Here is a 24665-nt window from a genome sequence, read left to right as displayed (position 1 = left end):
CCATTCGTCTGTCAATGGATACCGAGGTTGCTTCCATATCTTGACTACTGTAATAATGCTACAAAGAACATATGTGTGCACATATCTTTTTGAATTATTGTTTTCATTTTCTTGGGATAAATATCCAGAAGTAGAATTGCTGGGTTTTATGGTAGTTCTTTCTTACACTTATTGAGAAACCTCCACACTGTTTTTTTTACCACAGTGGCTGTGCCAATTTACAATCCTACCAACTGTTTACGAATGTTTGCTTATCTCCACATATTCACCAACTCTTGTTATTTGTTGACTTTTTGATAATGGCTATTTTGACAGATTTGAGATTATATCTAATTGTGGTTTTGATTTGTATTTACCTGATTATTAGTGATATGAAGATCTTTTCATACATCTATTGCCCATCTGTATGTCTTCTTTGCAAAAAATATCTATTCAGGTTCTCTGCCATATTTTAATAAATTTGAGGGGTTTTTTTTTAATCTTGAAAAGTGTAAGTTCTTTATATACTGTGGATGTTAACCGCTTATCTGATATATTATTTGTAAATATCTGCTCTCATTGGGTATGTTGCCTTTTCATTTGTTGATGGTTTCTTTCACTGTGGAAAAACACTTTTTAGCTTGATTTAGTCCCATATTTTTATTTTTAGTTTTGTTGCCCTAGCCCAGGGAGACATATCAAACAAAACAATTTTGCTAAGATTGATGTCAAAGAGTTTACTACTAATGTTTCTTCTAAGATTTTTTATGGTTTCAGGTCTTACATTTAAGTCTTTAATCTATTTTGAGTTTATTTTTGTATATAGTGTAACAAAGTAATCTTGTTTCATTTTTTGCAAGTATCTGTCCAGTTTTCCCAACACCATTTATTGAAGAGACTGTCATTTACCCATGATATATTGTTTGTTGTACATTAATAGACCATGTAAGCATGAGTTTATTTTTCTCTATTTTGTCCATTTTTCTATGTCTCTATTTTTGTCCTAATACCATACTATTTTGATTATTATAGTTTTGTATATAGGCTGAAATCAGGGAATGTAATACACCTCCAGTTTTGTTCTTTCTCAAGATTATTCTGGCTATTCGGGGTCTTTTGTGGTTCCATATAAATTTTAGGATTATTTGTTCTAGTTCTTGGAAACATGCTATTGGTATTTTGATTAGGGGTTGCACTGAACCTGTAAATTGCTTTGGGTATTATGTAAATTTTAACAATATTAATCCTTGCAATCTACTAGCATGATATATCCTTCCATTTATTTGTGTTACCTTCAATCTCTTTCATCAATGTCTTACTGTTTTCAGAGTACAGGTCTTTCACCTCCTTGATTAAATTTATTCTTAGGTATTTTATTATTTTTGATGCACTTGTAAATAAGGTTATTTTCTTAATTTCTCTTTGTGATAGTTGGTTATTAGTATATAGAAACACAACATATTTCTGTATATTAATTTTGTATCCTGCAGCTTTACTAAATTCATTTATTAGTTCGGTTTTTTGGGGGTTTTCTTTTTGGTGGAGTCTTGAGGATTTTCTATATATAATATCGTGTCACCTGCAAATAGTGACAGTTTTACTTCTTCCTTTCCAATCTAGATGCCTTTTGTTTCTTTTTCTTTTCTGATTGCTGTGGCTAAGATTTACAAACTATGTTAAGAGTGGTTAAGAGTGGGCATCCTTGTCTTAGAGGAAAAACTTTTACTTTTCACCATTGAGTAAAATGAAACTGATTTAATTATATTGAGGTATGTTACCTCTACACATAACTGTTGGTTGAGAGTTTTATTTTTATTCATAAATGAATGTTGCATTTTGTCAAATGCTCTTTATCTATTGAGATATTATATGATTTTTATCCTTGAATGTGTTAATGTGGTATATCACAATGATTGATTTGTGGATATGAAACCATTCTTACATCCCTGGAATAAATCCCAATTTATCATGGTGCATGATTTCTTTTAATGTATTGTTGAATTTTGTTTGGTAATATTTTGTTGAGAATGTATGTCTTTATGTTTGTCAAAGATAATGCCTGTAACTTTTTTCTTTTAGTAGTGTCTTGTCTGATTTTGGTATCAGGGTAATGCTGGCCTTGTACAATGAGTTTCTTTTTATCTTCCATTTTTTAAAATAGTTTGAAACAGATATGTATCAATTCTTCTTTAAATGTTTGGTAGAATTTACCTGTGGAACTGGCTGGTCCTGTTCTTTTAAGTTTCTTGGGAGTTTTGCCCTGGCTGATTTGGCACAGTGGTTGGAGCGTCGGCCTGTGGACCAGAGAGTCCTGGGTTTGGTTCCCGCTAGGGGCACGTACCAGGAAAAAAAAAAAGTTTCCTGGGAGTTTTTTGATTGTTGATTCAATTTTGTTCCTAATAATCGGTCTGTTTAAACTTTCTGTTTCTTCCTGATTCAGTCTTAAAAGGTTGTATGTTTCTAAAAATTTATCCATTTCTTCTAGGTTGTCCAATATGTTGGTGTATAATTGTTGATAATATTCTTTTATGATTTTTTGTATTTCAGTAGTGTCAATTGTAACCTCTCCTCTTTCATGTCTGATTTTATTTATTTGGGCCCTCTTTCTTTTTTTTTTTTTTTATAAGTCTCACTAAAGGGTTATCAATTTGGTTTGCTCTATTCAAAGAAGCAGCTACTAGTTTCACTGATGTTTTCTATCATTTTTTAGTTTCTATTTCATTTATTTCCAATCTGATTTTTATTATGTCCCTCTTCTTAACTTTGGGTTTTGTTTGTTCTTCATTTTCTAATTCCTTCAGGTGTAAAGTTAGATTGTTTATTTGAGATTTTTCTTGTTTCTTCAGGTTGTCCTCTATCACTATGCACCCCCCTCTTAGGATTGCTTCTGTTTACTCCCATAAATTTCGGTAGTTGTGTTCCCATTTTCATTTCTCTCAAGATATTGTTTGATTTCCTCTCTGATTTTCATGATGACCCACTGGTTGTTTAGTAGCATGTGGTTTACTGTCCATGTGTTTGTGTTTTTTTCCAGTTTTCTTCTGTAATTGATTTCTAGTTTCATAACATTTGGTTATAAAAGATGCTTGATATAATTTCAATCTTCTTGAATTTATTGAAATATATTTTGTGGCTTAACATGTGATCTATCCTAGAGATTATTCCACCAGCACTCAAAAAAAATGTGTATTCTGTTTGGGGATGAAATGTTCTGTATCTTTTACTGAGGACATTTGATCTAATATGATATTTAGGGCCAATGTTTCATATTGATTTTCTTTCTGGAATGTCTATTGATGTCAGTGAGTATTAAAGTCCCCTACTATTATTATAATACTGTCAATTTCTCCCTTTATGTCTATTAATATTTGCTTTACACATTTACATGCTCCTATGTTGGGTGCATAAATATTTATGAATATTTTTCTTGGACTGACCCATTTATCATTATACAAATTCTGTCTTTTGTCTTTTTTTCACACTCTTTGTTTTAAAGTTTACTTTGTCTGATATAAGTATTGCTGCCCCAACTTATTTTTCATTTCAATTTGCATAGAATATACTTTTCCATCTCTTCACTTTCAGTTTTTGTGTGTCTTTCAATCTGAGTGGGTTTCTTATAGGTTTCATATATATGGGTCTTGTTTTTATATTGATTCAGCCACCTGATGTCTTTTGATTAGAGCATTTAGTCTCCTAACATTTAAAGTAATTACTGATAGGTATGTATTTATTGCCATTCTGTTCATTGTTTTTCTCTATTCCTTTCTTCTTCTCCTGGTCTCTTTCCTTGCGCTTTGCTGCCTTTCTTTAGTGTTATGTTTCAGCTCCTTTCTCTTTGCTGTTTCATATATCTTTTGTAGGTTTTTTATTTGATGTGTAGGTTTTTATTTAGATTTTTTGATTTGATGTTTATATATATCAAACTATATATTAGATTTTTTTTGTTTTGTGTACCCCTAACTCTTATTGCAGTTACAGTTGATTTTTCTAATTTTGTCTTTGATAGATAAAGCTTCAGACTAGCTTTATAAAAGTGGCTGAGCCACTGCCTTTACTATATATTTGCCTTTATCAGTGAGATTTTTTTCTTTCATATATTTTCTAATTTATGGTTATGATTTTTCTTTTCTACTTAAAGACCCTTTAACACTTTTTGTAAAGCCTGTTTACTGGTGATAAAGTGCTTTAGTTTTTGCTCATCTAGAAAACTCTTTTATTCCCTTCTTCAATTTTGAATGATAGTCTTGCCAGGTAAATTATTATTAATTATAAATTATTTCTTTTCCATATTTTAAATATATCCTGCCACTCCCTTCTGGACTATAAAGTTTCTGTTGAGAAATCAACTGATGGATTTATGGGGTTTCTCTTGAATGTAACCAGTTGTTTTCCTCTATCTGCCTTCAAGATACTCTTTTTATCTTTAACTTTTTCAACTTCAATTATAAAATGTCTTGGTTTGGATCTCTTTGGGTTCATCTTGTGTGGGACTCTGTGCTTCCTGAATGTTTCCTTCCCCACATTAGGAAAGTTTTCAGGATTATTTTTCAAATATGTTTTCTGTCCCTTTCTCTCTCTTCTTCTTCTTCTTCTGGAATCCCTATCATTCAAATGTTAGTATTCTTGATGTTGTCTGAAAGTGCCCTTAAACTATCCTTGCTTTATCATTTCTCTTTTATTTTTTGCTGTTCTGATTAGGTGATTTTGACTATTCTCTTTTCCAGGTAACTAATCCATTCTTCTATAGTAATTAATCTGATGTTTGATTCCCTCCAGTACATTTTTTTCATTTCAGTTATTGTATTCTTCAGCTCTGATTGGTTCATTTTTATATTTTCTAAAACTTTGTTAAAGTTACCACTGTGGTCTTCTATTCTTTTCCCAAGTTCAGTGATCATCCTTTTGACCATGACTTTAAATTTTTTCTTTTACTTATCTCCATTTCACTGAAGGGTTTTGTTGGGAGGAAGGTATTGTTCTTTTATTTGGAACATATTTCTTTATCTCTTAATTTTGTTTGCCTTTTTGTGTTTGTTTTAATTAGATAAAAAAAAAAGGCTATCTTTCCCAATCTTAAAAGAGTGACTTTGTGTAGGAGCAAACTCTGTGTAGACTACATGTGAAGCAGTGAGTTGCCGTGGCAGCCCAACTAGCCAGGTCTGAGGTGGGCCCTAGGTGTGGTGTCCCAGGGTTCGCATCTCTGGGGATCCCTTGGCAGGCCAGCTGAGGGAATCTGGACAGGCACAAGCTGATGTGTCCCAGGGCATGCATCTAAGAGTGCACCTTGGCAGCTGGATGGATGGAGATAGGGTGGGTGCTAGCCAAAGTGGCCCAGGGTGCAATATGACAGCTTTATAGGCTGGATAGAATGCTTGGACTAAGTTCCCACCCCACTATGTAGGTGAAAAGTGAATGTAAACAATGGTGTTCCTTGGCACCTCTGATCCTAGAGAATTTCCCTAGATCCAGAGAATTCCTGTAGTTCCTCGCCTATTTGGCAGATGCTTTGGGGTTAGTAAATGAATCTTTTTCACGTATAGTCTAAGTGCCCTTTATTTATTTTTATCTTTTAAATTATAGTTGACATACAATAGTATGTTTAAGGTGTACAACATGGTAACGAGACATTTATATACCTTACACAGTAATGATTATGATAAATTTAGTCATCATCTGCTATGTGCCCTTTAAATTGCTGTTTATCGCTGTGCCTCAGGGCAGGAGAGTCAGGGCAGGGGAGCCTCAGTGGTATCACTGTATACTGAAGATTATACTGTTCGGCTTCTCCCACCCTTCTTCATATGGCCCCTCTCTCATTAATTGTACAGAAGCTGTCCTATCAGCCCTCAATTGTCTTTTAGGAGGAATTACTCTATATATTGGTGTATATTTGGTGTGTCTATGGAAGGAGGTCAGTCCAGAGTTTTTCTGCACCCCATCTTGGACCCACCTCTTTCCAATTTTATTTTTAATCATTCTTTCTTCTTGTACAAGGACCTAAAGCCTTAGGCACCCGGCCTGAGAGACCTGACAAATGTCATCTCACTGCCACCCTTTTGTCTTTTGCATTTTACTATATCTAACTTTCTCTATATTACACCCTGTTTATTCACACTTTCTGCGACATCACTGGATTCCTTGAAAGGCCACAAGACTTTTTTTTTTATCCTTACCCGAGGACATTTTTCCATTTTTTGTTCAGATACAGTGAGAGGGAGAGAGAGGAAGACAGAGAGAGAGAGAGAGAGAGAGAGAGAGAGAGAGAGAGAGAGCGCTTGCCTCCCCCCCCTCCCCGACAAACCAGGGCCGGGGACAAACTGCAACGGAGGTACACACCCTTAGCAGGAACCAAACCCGGGTCTCTCCGGACCATAGGCCAACGCTCTAACCGCTGAGCCAAACTGGCCAGGGCAAGACTTTTCTTTTTTTACCCTGAAGGTCTTCATCACTCTTATTCTTGTTTTTATTTACATATTTCAGAAGAGGTAGAAGTACTCCATAAAGGCTAAGCATTTTTGGCAAATCCCCTTCCTTGTCTCTCTAGCTGCCGGCGGCACTGACCTTACTCCTCTTGGGAGAATCAGCAGAATGGGCCGCCCTGCCTGAAGTTACATGATAGTGATCATTCAACAACAATAACAAGAAACCCTCACTGTAAAGCACATGAGAAAAATATGTAGAGCAATAGAACTAAAACTCCAAAAGGGTAACAACCCTTCATGTGGAGCAAACCACTACATGAGTCTAGTTTATAAATTTTTCCCATCGATAGGTGATATTTTCTACAACAGACTAATAAATGTAAATTAACTAATAGATATGTGGCAAATGAGTAAATTTAAGGATGATTTCCATCTGAAATGATTTTTTTCTTTCCTAAAGACCAAGTTTTTGTTAAACTTAATCCTTACTCTTTTCCTGTTCCAGCAGCTGAAACATCTGGTCGGTTTTAGATTCCCCTTGGATTTCTAACTTCAAAGGGAATTATAAAGAATAACAAATTCATGTACCGGCACTAAAAAAGAAATTAGAGCAGCAGGAGAGAATGGTAAAATTGTCCTTATTTGACTGCTAGTGACAGGCGCCACAGGCAGAACTATGAGAAAAGACAAAGGCAAGATCACTGGTTGACAACCAGAATTCCTGGAAGGGATGGGACTTTGGCTACATGTAAATATGCATAGGGCCCTTAGCAATCTATAAGGAGATTTGTCCTTGCTCAAATAAATTTAAAAAAAAAAAATGACTAAAATGAGTTAGAAAGCAATAAAAAGAAATGGGTTCGCATTCACTTGTCACATAGTAAGCACTGGGACAAAAGTTTGTTGAAAGAATGACCTGGAGAAAATCCTAAAATTCACTGAGCCTCTGGATTTTTTATTTGATCTGCAGAAAACTGTGTGTGAGTTCTGATTCTAACCTGGGCTGGATAAGCCATCCCAGAATTAACTCAGGCTTCTAAGAACCCATTAAACCCACCATGTCCTCATAAAAGACTGCAAGTAGCAGTCTCTGTTTTTTCCCCTTGTTCTGGATCCTTAATATCAAAGGATGGCCGGAAATCAGTCAACCAGGAGTGGAGGAATAGGGTTTCAATGAAATATTGATACTTGTAGTTATGCCAACTTGTTCTTGACATCACTTTATAGAACTAGATCTATCTTTCTCCTCTACCATATTTCTAGTAAAACAAAAACACACCTCTTAGAGTACAGGTCTCGATGTAATCAAACATTAGAAAATGAGAACAATTAGAGAAAGAACAACATTGCCATTGTAATTACCTCTTACAGTCTTTCCTCTTTCTTGTTTTATGTGTAATGTGTATAGCAACAACAATACAAATAAACAAAGATATGATTAACCAATCAACTTGTTTGAGCACAAAGAGCAAGAAAGAGTTAAGGGCTAACATGTCTTTAAATAATGAATTATAAAATCTTTAATCTTAGTATTCAGAGGTTACAGATCCCCACACCATAAATACATGGTTGATTCACAGAGTGGCCATCAAAAACCCAGAAAGCAAATTATGTTTGACCAAAAGTATACATCAACAGCACATTAACAATATTCCACAGAGCAGGAAAGAACAAACAGAACCAGTTCTCTGTGGAGCTTAGCATGCTTTGCTAATGGAGTAGTCTCCATAAGAGAAGACCATACTCAAAGTATGTTCTTTATATCAAGTTTTGTGCGATCTCTAGTGAAGCGGAGGTGGGGTGGGGGGGATCCGGTGGGATGAAGACTTTTCCTAAGCATTTCCAATGTAATAAAGTACTAAGCTGCTGCAAAATCATCTCCTGGAATTTTCTTGCCTTGAGTGGGGTTTTCACTCTTCTCTCATGAATTCAGGTGAAAGAGAATTACCAAAGTTATCTCAGTAAGAGAATCTAGAATTTCCATCTTTAAGATACTTGTGTATAATGGTGTGCTACATGTCCAGTAATGTGTATCCAGAAAATATGCCAACTTTATGAAACATGGATCTGATGATATAAACAAACCATTTTTTTCTTTTAAAATTATTAATGTCTTTAAATCTAAAATGAAAATCTTGGCCCGATGGTGGTATTTGCGAAGCATTCCCTGCCCTATCTAAGGAGAATCAACCAACCATGATTCTCAACTTGGCTGGAGAGAAAGGCATCGAAGATATGGAATACTATCCTTTATTCCAAGAAATGTTGTTTTATAGTTTGAGAATACAACAGGTCAAAAATGTAACAACTGAACAAACACCAGACCCAAAGACTACAAACATAAGAAAATGCCACACAGATACACCAAGAAGCAATGCTATAATTAATAATAATAATAAACCTATTATCATGATGAGACACTGATAGTTCACTTGGGTATAATACAGAATACATTAGCTAGAAAGAACCATGGGTAAACTTACTATTATTTTTAAAAGGCAGTTTATATTCTAGGTTTATACGACATAAGCTACATGACTCAAAACCACATGTAAGAAAAGAATGCAGGAAGAAGTGAAAACTTGTACCTTTATTTCAGTGTTGTGCTGTCAATACCAATCTTAAAATAATGATGGAAAGGTTACCTGTTTTAAAATATGGGTTTATAGGTTATGGTAAAATATCTTTATAGCTTTAAAATACTATAGTGACTAGCTCCTACCTATCTTTTCTTGGAATGCCTGCCTCAATGTCAAGTCATTAGATTCATTTCTGACCTTTTGAGGACATTTTAATGATGATAATGCCAGGTCAGGGTAAGGGAGAAACACAATTTATCAAAAGACTGAGGGGACAAAAAAATGAAACAGAAAGAAAAAAAGAGTTTGTACTGTTTGTAGCATCCAGTCTGGCAAATGTTACAGATGCTTTCTGTTTGCTTGGGGTAGTTTATTGCTTATGTTATTTCTTTGCTTTCTCTTTTTCCCCATGTGCTTGCCTCTACCAAATTTGGCTGAAAATATTTCGTATGTGTCTGTACTGTAACCCTCATATTTTTCTAGAGATTTAGTGTGGTAGAGAAGCTCCTATTTTTTTTCTTCCTCAAGGGTTAGACACATCAATATTCTAGCTACTCACTTTCGAGGCCAATGGAAAATGTGTTCCTAAGATTAAATAGACCTGAGTAACACATAAATTCAGTTTATACTGATGTTACTCACATTCTGAATTTCTGATCAGTGGAATACACCTGTTGGACAATACAACGCTACTGAATAGTCACTGACATGCAATTCGAAGACAGAGGCAGGACAACACCCTAACTACAGGTTCTCTATGGAGAGCCTAACTCGCATAGAGCATCTTCATCTGTGGAGCTCTGGGTGGAAATGATCCAATCTGGCCATGGAGAGCTGGCTCATAGAGGGTCCCTGAAACATTCTTAGAGAAAACTAGAGCAATACATACTGGCACGGAAGGAGGTCCATTTGTCCTGCAAAATACCATTTCCCTGCACTCCACTTCCTAAACATAGCATTGAAAAAAAATTACCCCAACTATTAATATATAATTCCTACCTTTTCAGACTTCATAAATTCTCACTTAGGAAGAAATCTTCCATTTTTGCTGATAAATCTTTAAAAATTATACACTTCTGAGTCTAGTGTTACATTTGGTTTATGTAGGTTCATCATATTTATCTGGTATCGGTTGGCTTGCAAATTATCATCCTAAATTTGAGTCAAGCAAAGATAGTGTCCCGTCCCCTCAACATACTAGGTCCCCTAGGAAACCTAGCCAAATCTGTGAAATGTCTCTCTAGTAAACCAAATTTCCCTTTGGCTTACAGATATGCTGAAGAATATACACAGAAGAAAAATACTCCTATATATAATGATTATAACTATTTATCTGAATGTTTTTAACATTAACATATTAAAAAGTCGTGATGGCCCTGAAATACTGATGGACTAAACATTACAATGTCTGGGGTTTGCTTCAAAATAACATGGTGGTAGCACTGGAAAATAACAGGTCCTGAGTTAATCACTGTGCAAGCTAGGTGATGGGTACACTGGAGTTCAATGTAGACAGATTAATGTATTTAAATTTTTCATAATAAAAAATTTAAAAATACATACTGATTTGAACTTTCATTTGTTTTCTCATTATTTATTGGTTGATTCATTTACTCTTTATATGCAAGATATTGTGGAAATGTAATAAGTAAAAAAAAAAAAAAGACAAGAAACAAAACAATGCTCTTATTGGACATTTAAGTTAAGTAAGTTATTCCTCTTCAAGAACAATATATATTTATTTTAAATATTTATAAAAACTGTGTAATTACATGTAGAATTCTTAGGTTAAATTTTTAAAGCAGGACACAAAATTATATAGAAAGTATGATTACAGCCTGTTTTAAAAAATATGTCCTCAGGGGAAAATGAGAGTAAGGAAATAAATATATCAAATGGTTATTAATGATTGAATTTAAATTATAGAAATAATTACTTTAATTTTTCTTCATTTTACTCCTATGTGTTTTTCCAAATTATTTTTAATGAGTATGTATCATTTTAAAATGAAAATAAATATTTATTCATTAGTGGGTAAGATGTGCTCTCCTTTCCCAAGGACCTTTTCATCTACTAAAACAGAGAAACTGCAGACACACAGCAGTGCCCTGATAGTTTAAATCTTCATACCTAGAAGGGAAATACACCCACAGGAAAAGAAACGTCAATACAGATTTTATCTGATCATAGAAACATAAAGGCCTTTCTGTGCTGGAAAGAAGCAGGGGAGGGACTGGCTTCTTTGCAAGCCAGAAAGAGTGTGAAATTCAGGCCATTTTGTGATGAGATCATTTTTCAGAGAATGCAATGGCAGCCACAAATTAGTTACCAAATAAGCCTGTTCCCTGAGCTGCTGACGCTCGTTCTGATAGGAGTTTCTCTTTGGGCAGTATAACAAGTAAAGCATGGGAGGGGAATAAGGAGGGGGAGAAAGAGGGAGGGCAAGCTACAATCCTAAAGGCTGTGGACTTCACTGGAGAGATGGGTATGTTCAGAAAGGCAGACAGATGTGCAATAGAATTAGAGACAAAAGTACAGTGACGACTATGGATACGGAAAGTCCTTGTTAGAAAGCTATCTTTATTACTCCAAGAAGTTATTTTCCTCATTTTATGCACATTCATATACAGTGAAGTCAAGAGTGTAACTTTTAAAGGTTTGGATGAGTTTGATGTTCATGACTAAATAGGCCCGCTGGAGCCAGGCAGAATCTTGTCAGATGCCAGGCAAGTCACCCTTCCCGGCTCCTCCCTCCCCCGTGTATTTACCAGTGCACTTCAGTGCAGGCCAGTCTCTAGCAAGCTCAGCTCCTTCAGGCTCTGACTACATGGTCATCAGTCCTGCCCTGCACCCTCCTTCCAGCCACTGAAATCTCAAGAATTCTAGAAGGCCACAATACCAACCTTTTCACAACTCTCACTAAAGACACAAAGACGTCAAAGTTTCAAACTTAGGTTCACTTATAGTCCTGGTCTTGGTCCTTTTACTTAACTGGTAAAGGCAGAGGGAGGGGGTCCCATGTTCCTAAAGGACATGCTCCCCTGCTGTGTGTCAGTGTGCGTAAGAGAAGTCGTATGTTATTTTAAGATTGATCCACATTTCACACCTGTGGCACATCACAGAATAATAATAGGTATTTCAAAGCAGCACAAAACATGTCAGAGGGTTTTGTGTTTGTTTGCTTAGTGCCAAAGCATCTAATGTCCCCATGGGAAACGGCAGCACCAACGTCACCCTAGCACCCTCTCTTGTTCACTTCTTTGTGGCAAAATCGTTCTAAAATTGTTGTCAAATCTGTGATAATAGGTTCTTGGGATCACAATTTCTCACCATTCTAAATGCTGGTATTTCAGATGAATAAACAGGACATGAAATATATACACTTTACTGATGTCAAAATATGTTCTGCTCAAATTTTGTACCAGAGGTGTTGAACTCGCCACGCCTTTAAGTCTGATTCTCTTCGAGGATGGGAGAAACATACTGGCCTTCTTTTCACAGTATTCTGGCCTGTCATTTAGACATAGTGGAAGTTACTCACCAGGCAGCAATGTCACGTGAGGAATATTCAGTTAGTGAGGGCGACACATCCTGAAACGAAAAGAGTACCATAAATGCCAGGTATTTCATAAATGCACGGCAACATGGTGATCACAGAAAAGAACCCATTGACCTTCTGGGACACGAACTTGGTGACAAAGTAAAGGACGCTTCCCTTTGAGAATGAAAATACAACTGCGCACAAGAAACGGCTTCTAGAACTGCCTGAGTGTCTGATTGCAAGGGCTCTAACCGGTTGTGACTGACTTGCTGCCTATTTCTGCAATTCACTGTGACTTGTGTTGAGAAAGTTATGTTTTATGGTTAATTATCCATGGTCTGTTTAAAAAAATAAATCAAACCATTGTGAACCACCGGGATTTGCAGCTCCATTTGAACTTTACTGCACTTTTGGTTAAACGTTTTGTAAATAAAACCAAACTGGTTTTTCCTTGTTTTTGGTTGTTTGTTACTTGTGTTCTGAGTATAAATATTGTGGCAGTGGTTGGAGAACAAGCTATGGATTATTTACCCCTGGTTTCATGAATCGTGAGTTACTGGTCTTATCCTCCTTCAGGAGTATAAGTAAATGTATAGTATTCTATTCCTACTCCTGTAAGACAAATGAAATGAGTGAACTGAAACCTTTTGAAACCAAAACCTTTCATGCTAAGTCACTGAGCAACAAAACAAACCCCAAATTAACATTTAAAAAGCTTCTACTGTGGAGCAACAAAATCCCCAAATATTATATAATCTGCATTTTAAATATTGCCTGCCTAACAAGCAGCAGTCTATCAATAATTCCACATGCTTGTGTTCTCACTGCTTTATATTAGAAGCCATAGGTAGTTTTTACTGGAGATAACCTCCCATCTCCAGTACCACCACCAGAACGAAGCCTTGATAACAACCAGCATAACTAATTGAAGCCAAATTTGATTTAGAAAGATCAGGAATTAGTGTAGCTAAAAGAAATGAAACAGTATATAAAAGAACTCCATATGAAATTTGTTTATAGTCATCATCCTAGGACCTATATATATAAAATAAGTCTAAAATATAAGTGACCAGAGAAAATGAGAAAAGCTAAGATTCAAAGGATCTTGTGGCAGAATGCAAGGGGAGTATATTTTGAGACCCAGAATCTTAAGTACTTAATATATTTGCATGTGAAACTTAGTGAGGATCACCCAAGCAGCTTGCCAAAAATTATGTTTTTTAAATGATCCAATAGTCTATGCAGTGCTGAGGACCTCTAGGAGAAATATAAAACTGCCTTCTGCAATTTGCTATTTTTATAAAGACACAGAAAGTATAATAAGAGTTTTCTTATAAAACGATCTGTCCATTTCTGAAGCTTGAAAAGATCTATATTCTCTTTCATCTTACCCCTTGATTACTCACATGGCTCACTGCTTACCTGCATTAGCACCATGAGGGAACAGACACAGCAGTTTCCCTCACCAGCTCACCAAAATATGGTAAAATATCTGTGAAGCAGCTACTAGGTGCCAGGCACAACTAGAGTGATTCTGTTTGAGAGGGTAAGTTAGTGACTGAGGTTCTTGTTGCAACATTTAAAAGTATCTATTACTACTGCCAACAGCAACTCGAAGCAAGGTTGAAATAGTTGTGAAGGACTTTTGAAAAATTGGAAAATATTTAAAACTCTCCCTAGCTTCTTGTATTCCCAGGAAATAGAAAGTTTAGGCCTGCCAGTCCTTCCTAAGCCTGGATCCCAGATTGCAAAAGAAAAACCACAAGTAGCCTATATGTTCCCAGGGCCATGGTGACAACTGAAAATGAGGGCTGAAATGAATTAGTTGGCATCCATTGGCTATTGAAAGGTCAATTCTGTCCTAAGTATGGTTCAGAGAATATAAAAATCCACCAAGATGAAAATGGAAGCTATTCTGACAAAGGCAGAAAAAAAGAGTTCAAAGATGTTTTACTCAGACATTTTCCTGTATTTCTTTCATAACCAGATGCCTTCACCTATTTTTGACAACCAAGAAGATGCTACTGTATAGAGTTCTAAGTTTTCTTTTAAATCCAGGTAACCTGCCCTGCCTGGTTTATCTCAGTGGTTAAATACAGGTAACCTATTAAAAAATCGAAATATTCTAAATGACTTCCTATATACAGAACTACACACCAAAAATAAGTGCTTGATTACAGATAATTAATCATGTTAAAATTATATTATAAAGAATATATTTTACATGGTTTAGAATTCATTTTGATAACCAGACACATACATACAAAACTGCATATTGGACTCCAAACTTACCATAACCCATGAAGAAGGGAGCCTTAGAAAAGATATACCTGTGAATATGATTTCCAGGTTAAAAACAAGAATATTCTGACCAATTTTCATTATTTTTCCACAAATATATTTTTCTGAGCTATAGATTTTTTAAGTTAGAAAATCAGAGGAAAACTGTATTTATAAAGTACTTAAATGATATACTAGCTTAGTAAATATTCATATTTAAGACAACAAAAGATGTCTCCATGCCATCAGAAATACAGAAAGACCATAATCCCAATGATCATGATCATACAGTTGTTAACAACAGAGAGCCACACATTCAGACAATAAAGCCCAAAACACCAGACCAAACTCTCCTGGCTTTGGTTTTTTTACTTCATACACCAGAGCTTTCCATACAAAAGGAATCCTACATTCTAAAATATAAGAGAAAGTCAAACAAACTAGGGAAGAACCTGACATTTTTTAAAAAGTAAAGGAAAACTCACCCCTTACCTTCAGTAAAACCAAATAAAACAGTTTCATATGACTCTACCACTGAGAAATAACTATGACCTACAGGAATGATACTGCCCCCAAATTCAAGAAGGTGAAGGTCTCAATAGTTCCTACTCAGATCCCTCCTCTCTCCTGTGCACGTTCATCTTTCCTGACTGCATTGAGAACAATCAGAACTACCACCACCACCACTCACACACTGGACCTACCTCTTCTAACAGATACATAATAATGCCTAGTGCTATGCTCTCTATCATTTTGTATCCATTTTATAACCATTTATAGACTGATACTAAAAAAGGAAGAACAAAACAAATCTAAAAAAATCCCAACCTCCCTGAACAGACAAATGCTTGGTTCCCAGAGGACATCAGTCAGTTAAATGAAACAAAATATTGTAACTGGAAGGAAGATGGACCAATCTCATACACATCTCACTGTGTTCCTATTTAAGCTTGGCAGGGAGCTGCTCCAATGAAGAAGCTGGGGGTGTGGGAAAGGAGTGAAGGGCTACAGAGGGAGAGAGGGATAGAAACGTGTATTGTACATTTGGGACTTAAAGGCAGTACAAAGAATTAAATGGTGTTCCTGGGTGTTTCTAGTGTGACAGAAAGTTCAAAATGAGAATTCCAGAAACTAGTTTCTTTGATGGAACTACTAGGGCATGAAGTCTATAGGAAGTTTGAATTAAATGTCTCTGCTGTAGCATCGAGATGTTTTCTCTTTCATTATGAACTTTAGGTTTGAATATACTTTGTCATGAGGAAAAAAAAAACAAACAAAATATCAGAGCTTTGTACAGTCCCCAAAGTAAAAAGTAAAAGGGTTTATATAACTGGATTTTTACACAAATATTACTTCAGGATGCATTTCAAATGAATACACACACACACACACACACACACACACACAGCTGTCTTCCTTATCCTCTTTCTATTTTAAAATTCATTTCATACTTTAAATGTTGTTGAGTTTTCATAAAATAAGTAAAAATTAAGTCAGCATTAAACACCCCAGAAAATTTAAGTCTTATATGACCTGGAAAATGCATGTCGTGGAGGATCACAAGCCCTGTTCTGAAGCCAGTAAGGCACTGGCAATTATGGGATATTTTGCTGCAGCCTAGGGCAACTAGAAATGGCGTGGATATTAACTAACTCCCTTTTCAACAGTCTGAAGAAAGTGGGGGGGGACCTGTAAGTTTCCCCATCTGTTATTTCCTTTTTTTTTTTTCTTTTCACTTTTGGCTGTGGAAAAGTAAAATTATGCAAGAGCGTTTGAATGTAAAGGCTGTGTGTGCTTTTTCCCTTTTTGTCTCTGTGTACCCGTTATGTGATGTTGCGTAACTGAGTACAGAGTAGGCGGCTAGCGTTTACTATTGATTTACACTGTGCCATCTAATGAATTCAGAACACTGAAAAGAAAGGAGTGGGAGTGGGAGGGAGGAAGAAAGAGAAAGAGAAGAACAGGGAGAGAAAAAAAGAGGAACAGTGGGAAGGGAAAAAGAGCTCATTTAGAGAAACAATTCTAATACCTAGAGTAGTTTCATTCATTCCCTTTAGTTCTGACTTTTGGTTATTGTTCAGGTCTCAGAAAAATGGGCTTGAGCAGTGACCCCAATATTCAAATCTTATATGTAATGAGGATTACTGGGAGGTGAACGTCTGAAAGTACTAATGTGCCAAATTACTTGATAGCAATTCCACTAAACTGTCAGACTTCTCCACATGTACCTATTTGTCATTCTCTCTGCATTTATAAATCTGTACCTGTGAGAGCCAATGCTATGGTCCAACTAGTTTACCAAGTCACAATTATTATTTTGCAAGGCACACATCAGGGCAAACAGCATTATATTCTATTTTACCCATCTCCTTTAAAAATGCACAAAGAATGCATTTAGAAATCTTTGCAAAGGTCACTATTTTACCTTGGAAGAAGAAATGCCACAAATTATTTGGTTAAACACAACAGCCTGACATAAGATAAAGAAAGAGAAATGGCAAAATGAGGAAAGGCTCTAAGCTGATAAACAATGCTTGTAAAAGAAATTTAACTTCTTAAATTATGCCTATGGAGAACACCTAAATGCTAACTTTTGATCTGGATGATTATAGACATTCTCAGTTCTCCATGGCTGCTCAGTGCTTCCCATGCCACGCAACCAGTTCCCACAGCTTAGGCCAGAAAGTAGGGGTGACCTTGACTCTGCTAGGCACAGGGCCTTCCTGTACCTGAGTGGCCTCCTATGGCTGAAAACAACCACCGAGGTGAGGAAGAACAGAAGTTCTTATTAGCAGCTGAGTGAGGCAGGGAGCTTGCTTCCTTCCTGGATGTGGGTTTGTAAATGGTGACTGGGAAAAATCACAGGAGATCATTCAAAGGAAAGAACAAAAAGCTGGGGTTTCAGTTCTGATGATCCAATGATGTCTCTTCACTCATTTTAGCTTAGAAAATATTTAAAAAGATGCCTACTCCATCCATTCGTCAGAAATGCTTTAATGACCAATGGCTATGCGTATGTAGTTTATACCTACCACCTCACACAGTGCTTGGCACATTCTCTATGCTCAGCAACTATTTGTTGAAACAGTAAAATGATTACAGGATAAACATCTCTGTAGGAAAGGTATACTAGAAAAACATATTCCAGTGAGTCACAGGAATTTTAGGGTGGATTTAGACACAAAATAATGGTAGAGAGGAAGTATCAGTTGTTTGGGGTCAGCTGACTTCAGTCCATTTTATTAGAAAAATACCTTAAATAAAATTATAATACTGATAGCATCAGCAAAGTTTTGTGTTCATTTCCACCAGACTTTTTGGACTATTTTCCATTTCTGTCTTAGCACAGAAAAGTCCATTTTAATTTTCATGGACACATTCTAAAGGAAAAGTCATGGGATATCAACATAATTCATCTTTAAAAAAATACTGAGAAGAATGTAGCCATTTAGTAATGGGAGAGAATATAGCTTTTTGTTGAAGGGCAAGGCAGGTTGAGTTTTGATTAGGTTATGCAAATTTAAATTAATAGAAGGGCAACCAAGAATGTACTGATTTCCATTTTCTTGGTTAAACAGGAGTTTTATGAGAAAAAAAATTCTGGATTAGAAAAATCATAAATGCCATCTTTCTGTTAATTGGAGAATAGGACCTTTAGAGAAAGAGTTGCAAGTATAATCTCTCAAAAAATTTCAGTTGAAAATTCAGCTGAAAGCAAGTTCGGCAATGGTAGACATAGCAATTTTTTTACAAAGTGGGGCTACCATCTTGTTAACTCATATAGAACTAAGCACGTACATTTCAGCCAAAACCCTCAAAAAGTTGTTTATTTTTTTTAAACTGGTCATTGGTATAATCTAATTAATTTCAGTAGCTTTCTTCAATGAGTATCCTACAGGATGTCATCAAGACTATCCAAGCACTTTTTCTTTTCATTGATGAGAACTTGCCTAGCCTCATTTTATAAATGAAGATTCTGAAGCTTGGAAGGTAATTTCACAAGGGTATATATTTTAAGACAGATTGAGGACTAGTATTTAAAGTTCACAAATCATTTCTCCACAGCACAGAATAACTGAGAGTTGTATAAATTGAATCTCGTTTTAAATGCCATAGAGGAAGACTTCAAAAGATTCTTTTATAAGATAAGGAATCCTATGTCATGTAAAATGTTCACCTTAGAGCCATCTTACACTTAATATTTTACCTTTAAAACAAGTCTCTTCCTCCTCCTTTTCTTTGGATGTGTGGGAAAAATCACTTTACTTGTTTCTACCTCATTTATGCCCATTCCTGACCTCAAATTCTTCCCTTTCTCTCACTTTTCATCTGTTCTCTAACTTCTATTTATTCCTCCTCCTCCTAAAAATAACTTTTTGGTTAGTGTGCTTTGAAATCCTCAGAAACCATAAAGGAAGAAATAATTTAAATTTAGTATTAGACAATAAATAGGCATTTGGTATATATTTTAATTTTTGAAAAATAAAGAAAACTGCAACAAGCTACTGACAACCTGAGGGCAAGCTACAGCTACAGGCTGAGCTATCAGGTCACCCTATCTGGGCCTCTGCCAGTGTCAGGAAGCAGGGAAGGGAGTTGCTAGTCTGTGTTACAAGGACTCTGATCACAGAAGGAGGGCAAAGGCTCACACTCTCCAGGCCATTTGTTTGCCATTACACCAGGTCACCTTTCTTTTCCCTTTTCTTTCTCTCAATTCCATAGATACAACTATTTAGAGACTAATTATGGCATAGAAGGAGGAGATACAGGGAAGTCCTAGTGACTTAATGTGGCTTAATGATACTGGCAATATCTCAATTTCAAAAAAAAAAGTCAGAAACAGTGGCATAGTAAAATTGCAGTTACTCAGGAAGTGAAGGCTGAGGAGGTTAAAAGAGAACTGGTAACAGGGACATGGCTGCCCAAATCAATGTCAATGAGACTGTGTCACTGTTTCCCTTCCAAACCTTAACCTTTACGGGGCTTGCAGTTGAGCCAGAATGACTGAGTCTAGGCTGAAACACAACTCCAGATATCTTAGAGTGAGAGCTACATTTTTTTTCTCCCTAATGCTTAAAAAACAAAATATACAGCAACTATTCAGACATTTCAATGACATTTGAATTCTGACCACACACCCTTCCCTGAAAACTTGTAGGTGTTAATTAAGGAGCCTAATCCACAGTAAGCTAAGGTGAGCAACATCCACTGCGGAATGAAGGACATTAACTTGGTATATAAATGGGCCATGAAATGACATTCTATTATTTTAAATGGTTAGTGCATGTCATGGGGATGAATATTTCATTCCACTCTATTGATGTACACAGGATTTCAGCAACACTTTGTTGAAAATCCTCCCATTCCTGTTGACTAAATAGGAAGCATTACAATTACAGGAGGCAGGAATTCCTTTTGGTTTCCTTATATCTCTTTCCTCATAAACCCATCCTCAGGGTGTATGTTAGGTAATTAATAATTTCTAAACCCCTTGCTCCTATCTTTCTCACATTGGCTATACTATCTAAATGGTACGGTATTGTGCTATGCCATGCAGTGGTGAGGAGGGACAAGAGGAGGAAATCGCAGACATAAAATTGACAGGCCAGAAAAAAAATAGCATTTACTGAGTACATATTACACGCCACATACTTCATTAATATTATGCCAGTTAATACTAACCCCTGTAAAGTAAGATTGACCTAAATTTCATAGATTAGCAACCTAGTTACAGAGCCATTAGCTAACCTTCTTAAGAACACAGAGCTAATTAAAAAGTTGGGCAGGTGAGGTTCAGGATCATGTATTCCTAGGCCCACACGTACTGTCATATACCACAAAGCCTGAGCAGAATATGAAGTGATCGAACAAGAAAAAAAATTCTCCATGCCAATCATGAGAGTCACCACATGCTCCAAATAGAGTTGGGAAGGGTAAATGATTCTGAGAAAGAAAAAGGTTCTTATTTTGTTCTTGGCTCTGATAAGTTCCTGTTTTCCAAACGTATATTTGCAAAATGTTCTTTGTCACAGGTAAGGAAATGTACAATCTCCCAGGAACTTTTAAATCAGACCAGATACATGAGTGTTTATAAAGATCCCTTTAAAGATTTATACTAGAGCCTGGCTGGTGTGGCTCAGTGGTTGACCCATGCACCAGGAGGTCGCTGGTTTGATTCCTGGTCAGGGCACATGCCCAGGTTGTGGGCCCAATCCCCAGTGGGGGGACATGCAGGAGGTGGCCAATCGATGTTCTCTCTCATCAATGTTTCTATTTCTCTCTCCCTCTCCCTTCTTTTCTCCCTAAAAATCAATAAAGAAAAAAAAAATTAAAAGAAAAAGATTTATACTAGATAAAAATTTAAAGAATATAATGTGTATAAAATCAGATATTTAACACATTAACAACTTAATGTGTGTGTATGTGTTTCTATATGTATGTGTGTGTATACAATTTTTTTCTCCTTGCAAACATTTTTAGTAATTATTATAAAATACTTGACAAAATTCTAAACAGTAAGTATGTTAAGGCAGGAGAAAAGAAAAGAAACAAAGAACAAAAGAACAAGAATGTGTGTGTGTGTGTGTGTGTGTGTGTGTGTGTACATAACTTCCCAGAGAATTTTAATCCTAAAATATTTCTTAAGCTAAATAGGTCATGATTTAAGTCTAGAATGTGTGTGTGTGTGTGTGTGTGTGTGTGTGTGTGTATGCGTATATAATGATAAAGAAGTTTTACTATGTTAATTTGGCAAATGATTATTTTTTAGAAGTCTACTAAATCTTTTATATGCAAATTTTTATAATAATCTTATAAATAAACACTTGTTGAAGATAATATTAAAACTCATCAGGAAAGTAGCAACAGTTTTGAAGTCTATGGTTTGAAATATTAAAGAGTTTACCAACTTTACACATTGCTAGGGAATATTCTTTCAAAATAATCTGTAAAAAGGAAAGACACTCTATTTTCTCATATAATACAGTTTTTTGGAATAAATCTTATACAACTTTATTATTGTGTGTGTGTGCATGTGCATATGTGTGCATTATGTACTATTCTTAAGACCTCTGGGACACTTTTTAAAATAATGTTTAAATCATAGTTTGCTGAAGGACTTAACAACAAAGTAATAGTAGCCAACCACATTGGAAAGGAAGAATTCACAGTTCTTTATTTTATTTTATTTTTATCCTCACCCGAGGATATTTTTCCATTTTTTGTACAGATAGAGTGGGAGGGAGAGAGAGGAAGGGAGAGAGAGAGAGAAACATCGACGTGAAAGGGACACATTGAGTGGCTGCCACCCTCACGATCAACCAGGGCCGGGGACAAACTGCAACCGAAGTACGTGCCCTCAGCGGGAACCGAACCTGGGTCTCTCCAGACCGCAGGCCGACGCTCTAACCGCTGAGCCAAACTGGCCAGGGCGAATTCACAGTTCTTTAGGTGGCACTAATTTATACCACAACTTGCAATGAGTCCTGTTGCTTTGTCCCTACCTCCTTCTCTTCCTAAGCCTAAACCTGATTGGGAGCAGGAAGGAAGAAACTCTACACGTTAAAGAAGCAGAGACGAGGAGAGAACCAGAACACCTTCCTGGCCTTCTTTTCTCATCCTTATAAGGAAAAGCAATAGTAAACTAAACAACAGAAAAAGCAACAACTTTGGCAGTTTTGTGGTATTAGGCAAAATTAGAATTTGTATCTGCACAGTTTCAGGGCTTCCTTCAGATGCTAGCTTCTCAGATGTTCTTACAACAAAGCTGAAGAAGAGAAGCAATCTGTTTAGGGAAACAGATGAGGTTTGGGGACAAGTGGACACACTCCCTATTTTCATATAGTATTTAAACACATGACCGAGATATAACTTACCACATTAAAAAAACATTGACACAGTTAACTTGAACCTGCTAAAATTAACTCACAATACCCTCCTCACTAAAACAAAACAAAATAAAGCAAAATCTCACAACCAATTATTTTGACTGGTGAAAACCGTAACATGAAAGTAGCAGATGGAAGCCCAGTTTCGCTCACACACACACTCACAAAAATAACTCAACAAGGGTGATTTTGGCCTCGTGCTTTCAGACACCTTCTTTAGGAGGGTTTCCTTAACGACTTCAGAGGGCTTCGAAAAATCTCATAGAACGAAGCCGAGTCATCTGTCGAGACCCAGAAACAGGAAAGACCTGTCAACCCCAGCCCGCAAATAAAAGGGATCTTGTCTCCTTTGTCCAGTCCTTTCTCAGGACTGCAACAAGTATTCTTTTATGTCTAATTTTTCGTTATCTGATAGTATTTTTAGGGAAGGTGACATATCTGTACTCTTAAAAACACCGTACTACATAGTATCTAAAAACTTTGATAAATCAAATAATTAAAAGTCATGTATCTTCCTGCTTATTGCTCCTCCAAGTTGAGAGAAAGGTTATTGTCTTACCTTGCACCATGCCTTCTGATCTGACAGTGTTGCTCCATCGGTAATTTCCATGTCATTTACTGATTTTCAACTCTTTTATTACAAAGACTCAAGCACTAATGAAATGTGCTGATCTATTTGCTTTCACTCTATATAACGTCTATATTTATATGCTTTGCTTCTATTTGAATCTATATTTATCTGCTTTATCTGCCTACAGTGCATCTGTTTCTCATACACACAGACATATATTTATATATATATATACACACACATACTGTATATATATATATATGTTATATATAAACACACATACCCACAAAAATGTATGAATGTATGCTAGTGTTCTTACTTTAACAAGCAGGCAGGTGCATAAATACTCAGACACATGACAAATACACAAAAACATAAATGTACATGTAAACATAGCTGCACAGGGAAAAGCGCATCTTCACAGCAGGCCTGTCTACAAAACTGGTTGTTGGCCTCTGAGACTTACACATTGCTGAGTGACAAACATTGACTACTCGGGGAGGAGACAACCTTCTGAAGGCAAAACTATATGACTAAATAGAGATTATGCATTCCAACTTTCTCATTTTAAAGACGAGGAAACAGGCACTGAGAGGCTAAGAGCAAAGACTTTGCATGTGGCAGAGCTGGAAGTAGAATCCAGGTCTCCGCTTTCTAAACACTCTTTCTCCTATGCTGAACTGAAAGGATGAAAACATTTTTCTCAAATCCAAAATCATCTAATTTCTACTCTTTCCTATTTTTTCCTTTCTGTACTGCATGGGATACAAGCAACCAGCATTCACGGAGTGTCAGGTACTGTTCTGAATGTTTTAAACGTGCTATCTCATTCTGCACAACATGAAGCAGGCATTATTATTCATGTCCATTTTACAGATGAGAAATCTGAGGCTTGCTGAGATAAATAACTCACCCAGAGCTACAAAGAAGAGTAGCTGAGCTCCTGGGCTACTCCAAAGCCCACGTGTCCCCCACTACATTATGATGTTTTCCTAAATACACATCTCAATGTCCTAGGAAACCCCCCACCACCACAATCTATAACTATCATATAAATCTAAAAACTGGTCTGTTTCAGGATGTATCACAAGCCTAAAGCACAGACTCGCTCAGAAAAAGAAAGGGGAGTGGACAGGTATAAGTTACAGCGCACACCCTGAACTAGAAAACTGAAATATGCAGAATTCAGGCTGAAAAATAATCCTAAAGGTTGTCTTATGGAGTTTAAAGTCCTAATAACTTCTAGTCTGAACGCTTTATATCTTTTTCATCAAAGGATTATAGCAAACTGATACAACTGAATCAGATGGGAAACAGAGGTCCAAGAAAGCCAAGGGAAGAAAGAACCACACCCTCTATTCTTCTTCCTATTTTGGGGCACCACTTCCAAAAAAAAACATCTAC

General features: G+C 36.2%; 1 protein-coding gene across 1 annotated transcript in view; it reads right to left on the bottom strand.

The window, feature by feature from the left end:
* The window catches only part of ZBTB20 (zinc finger and BTB domain containing 20), an 811826-nt gene that overhangs the window by 342648 nt on the left and 444513 nt on the right, over window positions 1–24665 (bottom strand). Inside the window, exon 6 of the mRNA XM_036243711.1 lies at window positions 12525–12574. The gene's annotated coding sequence lies outside the window, so the exon portion shown is untranslated. The remainder of the gene's footprint in view (window positions 1–12524; window positions 12575–24665) is intronic.

The sequence above is a fragment of the Molossus molossus genome, unplaced genomic scaffold (genome assembly GCF_014108415.1).
Source record: "Molossus molossus isolate mMolMol1 unplaced genomic scaffold, mMolMol1.p scaffold_m16_p_5, whole genome shotgun sequence".
NCBI lineage: Eukaryota > Metazoa > Chordata > Mammalia > Chiroptera > Molossidae > Molossus > Molossus molossus.
The sequence above is the reverse complement of the archived record's forward strand: the minus strand, read 5'-3'. Positions and strand labels throughout refer to the sequence as shown.